The sequence below is a fragment of the Eumetopias jubatus genome, unplaced genomic scaffold (genome assembly GCF_037043125.1).
Source record: "Eumetopias jubatus isolate StellerSeaLion01/CBP00866 unplaced genomic scaffold, mEumJub1_p1.0 scaffold_3, whole genome shotgun sequence".
Lineage (NCBI taxonomy): Eukaryota > Metazoa > Chordata > Mammalia > Carnivora > Otariidae > Eumetopias > Eumetopias jubatus.
In genome coordinates this window covers 87,046,680-87,053,230 of record NW_028274809.1, presented here as the reverse complement: position 1 = coordinate 87,053,230, position 6,551 = coordinate 87,046,680, and the positions used below count along the sequence as shown (strand labels likewise).

Genomic DNA, 6,551 nt, shown 5'->3' with positions numbered 1-6,551 from the left:
CGGTGGTGGGGAGGGGTAAGTGAAATTCCAAAAGGAAACATAGACCAAACCAGCATATATTTCCATGATATACCATCAAGGTTAACGATGTCAGTAATGAACATCTTAAAACTATGTTACTACAAGGAAGAAGATGCCATAAACTCTACCTTCTTCCTCATTTTATTAATGTATGAAAGAGTAGATGTTTAAATGTACATGAGATTTGCTGAAGTCCTCTATTATCTTTTATTATATATGTGATATATATATCATTTATAAGCTATAAGTTGCCCAACTTATATCTCTATATATATCTATGTGTATATATATATATGTGTGTATATATATATATATATATATATATGCTGAAGTCTTCTATTATCTTTGATTGATATATATATACCAATCATATATGTGATATATATATAATTTTTTCCTCATTTATAAGCTCTAAGTTGCCCAACAGTTTTGTGTGTGTGTGTGTGTGTGTGTGTGTGTGTGTGTGTTGTGTGTGCATTTCCACATTTTGGTTAAGATAATGTAACTTTTTTTTTTAAGATTTTATTTATTTATTCACCAGAGAGAGCGAGAGAGTATAAGTGGGGGGAGCAGTAGAGGGAGAGGGAGAAGCAGGCTTCACGCTGAGCAGGGATCCCAATGCGGGGCTCGATTCCCAGGACCGTGAGATCATGACCTGAGCCGAAGGCAGATGCTTAACCATCTGAGCCACCCAGGTGCCCCAAGATAATGTAACTTTTTAAAAAAATATATTTTATTTATTTGTCAGAGAGAGAGTGAGAGAGCGCACAAGCAGGGGAAGTGGCAGGCAGTGGGAGAAGCAGGGCTCCCGGCTGAGCAAGGAGCCCGATGCAGGACTCCATCTCAGGACCCTGGGATCATGACCTGAGCCAAAGGCAGATGCTTAACTAACTGAGCCACACAGGTATCCCAATAATTTAACTTATATATGCATAGATGTGGTGATATCAACTATACATTGCAATTTTTTAAACAAAAAATACAAAGGATCCTCTGTGAATGTTAAAGGAGATTGAATTTTTAAAACCTGTTCTTATTTTAAAAATCTATGCCATTAAACCACACAAAAAACAGTAGGTATTGGGCGCCTGCGTGGCTCAGTTGGTTAAGCTACTGCCTTTGGCTCAGGTCATGATCCTGGAGTTCTGCTTCTCCCTCTGACCCTCCCTCCTCTCATGTGCTCTCTCTCTCATTCTCTCTCTCAAATAAATAAATAAAATCTTAAAAAAAAACCCAGTAGGTATTATATGAAATATTTTAATTAGAACTTTCTGAGCCAGAGGGAGTCAAATTATATCCTATTGGCCATCTCTCAAACATCATCTCATGAGAATATAAAAAGGATGAAATAGTTACTTCCTATTAGGCCCCACACCAAGGGTAAGCAGATTTCACAGAGTCTCACTCAGAAAAAGAAGACAGAGAATGGAGCAAAACAATAACAACAAAAACTATTGAAGGAATGGTTAAAACCTCAAGTTTGATAAAGCAGATGCAAGACTCTCAACAAGCCTAAGTAGGATAAATACAAATAGATCCACACCTAGACAAATAACAAACAGTTGAAAGCCAAAAACAAACAACAAATCTTGAACACAGGAAGAGAGAAACAACTCATTAAGATATGGTGAAGCATCAAAATGAATAATAGCTGACATTTTATTAGAAACAAGAGAAGGCAGTAGAATAATATATTTATAGGGCAGAAAGAAAAATATAATGTCACCCAAGAATCTTGTATCCAGCAAAAGCATTCTTCAAAAATGTTGGCAAAATAGAGCTATTTTCTATAAGCAAAGAATGAATCTGTGGCTAGCAGACTTGCCTTATAGGAAATACTAAAAGAAGTTCTTCATGAAGAAAGAAAATGAAACCAGACACTCAAATTTTTAGGAAAAAATGAATAATATTGGAAAATATGATATATGGATTATAATTAATAACTCCATAATTATATATTTTTTAGATTTCTTTAACTTTTACAAAAGAAATAGGATTATATAAAGCAATGATTATAATACAATACTATTGGCTTTTGTAAGCATACTTAATATGTAATATAAAATACAATAATAGCACAAAGGGGGAGAAAATGGAGTTAATTGGATGAAAGTTCTTTGTGTATGTATATTAATATTAGAATTAATATTAGAATCAATAGTTGATATGAATGTGCAGATTATAATATATGAAAATTCCTTTTATAACCTCTAAATCAACTACAAATATCAAAAGTTTACTAAAAAAAAGTAGAATAACTAAAAATATACCCTATTTACCACAAAAGAAGATAGAAAGAGGAGTAAAGACAGAGTAGACATATAAAAACAAATGGGAGGTCTGGTCCCAGGAATTCAGCTGTATAGGGATCAAACCATTCTGAGCACCTACAAACTCAACAAGAGATTGAAGAAAAGAATAGCAACAACTCTCTGAACAGAAAAGCGACCACTTTCTGTAAGGTAGGACCTGTGGAGAAGTGAATCCAAGGCGATATTCAGGAGGGTAGACAGTGAGGGTGGGGGCCTCCATCGGCCACTTCTGGCAAGTGATAGAGCCGCGGAGCACAAAGTTGGAACTTTTAGAACTCGGCTCCGCTGAGGGACATCGCTACAGTGGCTAGGCTGGGGGTGGGACCCTCACTGGGACAGTGTGGTTGCAGGACTCTCAGGGTCACAGAAAGACCGGGGGTGCCTGAGTGCGGCAGAGCTCCCGGGTATCAGAGTGGGTAAGCAGGCTGCAGAGGCGGAGCCGAGGAGTGGACTCTCAGCTCGAGGTTGTCATTAACCGTGGTCCATGGCACAGTCGGGCCACTGCTCCTCCAGCAGGGACCCAACAAGTGGCAGATCTGGGGAGACTCCCCTTCCTCCCCCGGGAGAAGGGGTTATGGGAGTGCACCACAGGGATCTGCTGGGTTTGAAGACTCCACACAGGGTCGGGTGCCAGAGATAGAAACGCTCAGTCACAGACCGGGTGAGCACGGAGTGTGGCTGGAGACCGGGGAGTTGGGAGTGACTGACTGCTTTTCTCTGGGGGCTCACTGAGGAGTGGGGCCCCGAGTTCACAGCTAGTCTGGGGTGGAGATTGGGAGGCTGTCATTTTCCCTCTCGTCCTCCAAAGCTTGCAGGGAACAAAAGCTCCTGAGAGCAAACCTGAACAGGTTACTTAGCCCAGACCTGGCAAGGGCAGGACAATTCCGCCTCGGCAAAGACTTTGGGGAACCATGGCAACACACCGCTCCCCCAGAAGATCAGCAAGAACAGCCAGCCAAGACCAAGTTTACTGATTAATGAGAACAGCAGAACGCCAGCGCTAGGGGAATACTGCACATAGTATTCATGGCTTTTTCCCCATGATGCCTTAGTCTTTCAAAGATAATTTTTTTTTCAAGTATCACAATGTTTATTGATAGATACAAGTATATAAAATCAGGGCATGAACATGACTTGATAAATTAAGTAGACTTAATTTCAATACCATAATAAGAGGGACCAATTCAAATTCTCACCATTTGTTTCACACCCACAAAACCACTTCAAGGGCATTAACGATCTCTCAAAACTGATCAGTTTTGTGCAAGTAAACCATGTTTCTTTTAAAAAGACTTGTGCACTTGCCCAGGCTCAAGGATATTAAAATCTAGCACATAAAGCCCATTACTAGAGGTAGAAATACAGGCAATATACTATTACGGCAACAACCATCAATTACAGTTAAGAATTTTTCTGTAACAACCAAATGGATAATCAAATATTGCAACAACTCAAGTATTACTGAGCAAAGTGCATTTCTACAGTATTCAGTGTTGCTATTCAGTTTTCTAACTTAAAACAGCCTATGATAACTGGCAGCAAAGAAGGTCCTTGCAATAGACTGCCTCTGCTTGAGAACTTAGGATGTAATTATTGCATGCGGCTAATATACTATCTAAACATTAAAGATACTCCTAAAATATTTGATGGTAGACTATGATTAAGACATTACACTACAAAAATCCTTATGCAGAAGGAAATCCTAACTGACGTGCTTCTGCTTTAAATATTGTGAAAACATTACAGCGGAATGAATTTTCGCAGTGGTTAGGTCAGATGCAGTTACGTCATAGCAACAGTATGTTTTGCACAATTTAAGGCTTTGGCTGGTTCTTTAGTCAGCTTCTTCCTCGGACTCCTCCTCTTCAGCAGTTTCTAGCCAGGTTAGCCACTGATTCACCTGGAACAAAGCCTTGCCTTTCCCAGGAAACTCTTGGGTTATATCTTCTTTCCAAGCCAAGAAAGCTTCTTCTTCAATAATTTCCATGTCATAAAAGTGAACAAAAAAGCGGAGTAACATGCCTTTGGGGAAGTTGCTGTGGTAGCAGTGCACCTGCAGAGCATACAGGGCACTGACTTGCAGATCAACATGATCATGAAGGAATTTCTGCATTACTGGCTTGAAAGAAAGCAGCAGTTGTTTTTCCTGCTCTAACTGTTCTTTGGAAGGAGCAGAGGAAGAATCTGTCTCATCACTGGGTGGGTTTACTTCACTAGAAATATACTGTAAGAAACTAGTCATTAAGATGTTCACAAATCCTTTATCTACATGAAGTTTGGGGGAGATGTTATCTTTAATCCATTTATATATGGTTTGAGGGGATGGATCCAACTTTATGTGCTTCAACAGTTCCTTCTCCAATTTGAGGAGTGGGAGTAAGAAACTCAGTCCCTTTCCTTCCAATATCTCCTACATGCGGTCCTTATTCTGATCAATTTCTGGGAGCATTTTCTGCATATTGACCTTGCTTTGTTGAAAAAGTTCTGTTAACCTTTCTCGATCTTGTAATTTAGCTAATTGCTGAAGACAAAGTAAGAAGAGAGGAAAATGGGTGCCACTTTCCAGTGGTTGAGCTAGTTCTGAAATGCTCACCAGCTCTGAAATGATGGCACGAGCTGCAAACTGTGCTAAATAGGATTTCACCAAGGGGATGTCAACCTCCAGTTTGGGGCACTGGTCCAATACATTCAGGAAAGCCTGCATAAAGTTGTCACTCGTGGCTATCCCCTCCTGTCTGAGCAAACTGATCAAAGAACTTGCTTTTTCTTTATCTTCATCACTTCTATCTAGTGACAGGATAATTACTTTGCTTAACATCTCAGGAAGAAAGTGTTTAGGAGCCCTCATTTCTCGGACACCACTGACAGCTTCATTTGCATTCCCACTATTCAGATATTCAGTCATCAAAGATAATTTTTTAACTTCTTTTTAATTTTTATTTTCCTCTTTTTCAACCAATATCTTATCATTCCCTTTTTTTAAAAATCTTTTTTATTTTTCAATTTTAAAGTCATATTCTATCATCTCATAGTAGTTAACCTTATTTTTTATATATATATATATACATATATATATATAAGTTGTTCTCTCTTTAAAATTTTGGGATACAGTTTTTTCTAACAGATCAAAATATACCCTAAATCTCTAGTGTATGGCTTTGTTCTAGTCTCCTGCCTGATCACATTCTCTCTCATTTTTTTTAAACTTCTTCTTTCTTTTTTCAACCAACTTCTTCTCTTATCAATTCCTTTTACAAAATCTTTTATAATTTTCATCTTTACAGTCATATTCCATCCCTTCATCATATTAACCCTTATTATTGTACATATATGTTTTTCTTTAAAATTTTGGGTGGTACTTTCTTCTAACAGACCAAAATACGCCCAAATTGTAGTGTGCGGCACTGATCTATGCACCAGCCTGATCATATTTGATCTTATTCTATTATTTTTGTTTTGTTTTGTTTTTGTTTGTTTTAATTTTTTCTTTTTCTTTTTTCTTTCTTTCCCTTCTTTCCCCCCAGTTTCAGGTCTTTTCTGATTTGTTTAGTGTATATTTTCTGGGGACATTTTTACCCTGTTAGCATTTTGTTCTCTCATTCATCTGTTCTCCTCTGGACAAAATGACAAGATGGAAAAAAACACCTCAACAAAAAAAACAAGAGACGGTTGCGAATGCCAGGGATCTAATCAATACGGACATTAGTAAGATGTTGGAACTAGAGTTCAGAGTGATGATTTTAAAGATACTAGCTGGGCTTGAAAAAAGCATGGAAGTTATTAGAGAAACGCTTTCTGGAGAAATAAAAGAACTAAAAACTAACCAAGTCGAAATCAAAAAGTCTATTAATGAGGTGCAATAAAAAATGGAGGCTCTAACTGCTAGGATAAATGAAGAAGAAGAGAGAATTAGTGATATAGAAGAACAAATGATGGAAAGTAAAGAAGCTGAGAAAAAGAGAGATAACTACCAGATCACGAGGGCAGAATTTGAGAGATAAGTGATACCATAAGACGAAACAACATTAGAATAATTGGGATCCCAGAAGAAGAAAGAGAGAGAGGGGCAGAAGGTATATTGGAGCAAATTATAGCAGAACTTGCCTAATTTGGGGAAGGAAAGAGGCATCAAAATCGAGGCACAGAGAACCCCTCTCAAAATCAGTAAAAATAGGTCAATACCCCGACATCTAATAGTAAAACTTACGAGTCTCAGAG

General features: G+C 38.1%; 1 pseudogene; it reads right to left on the bottom strand.

Annotated features, from left to right (window-relative positions):
* Positions 1-3,399: 3,399 nt before the first annotated feature.
* The window catches only part of LOC114224575 (eukaryotic translation initiation factor 4 gamma 2 pseudogene), a 192,786-nt pseudogene continuing 189,634 nt past the window's right edge, over positions 3,400-6,551 (bottom strand).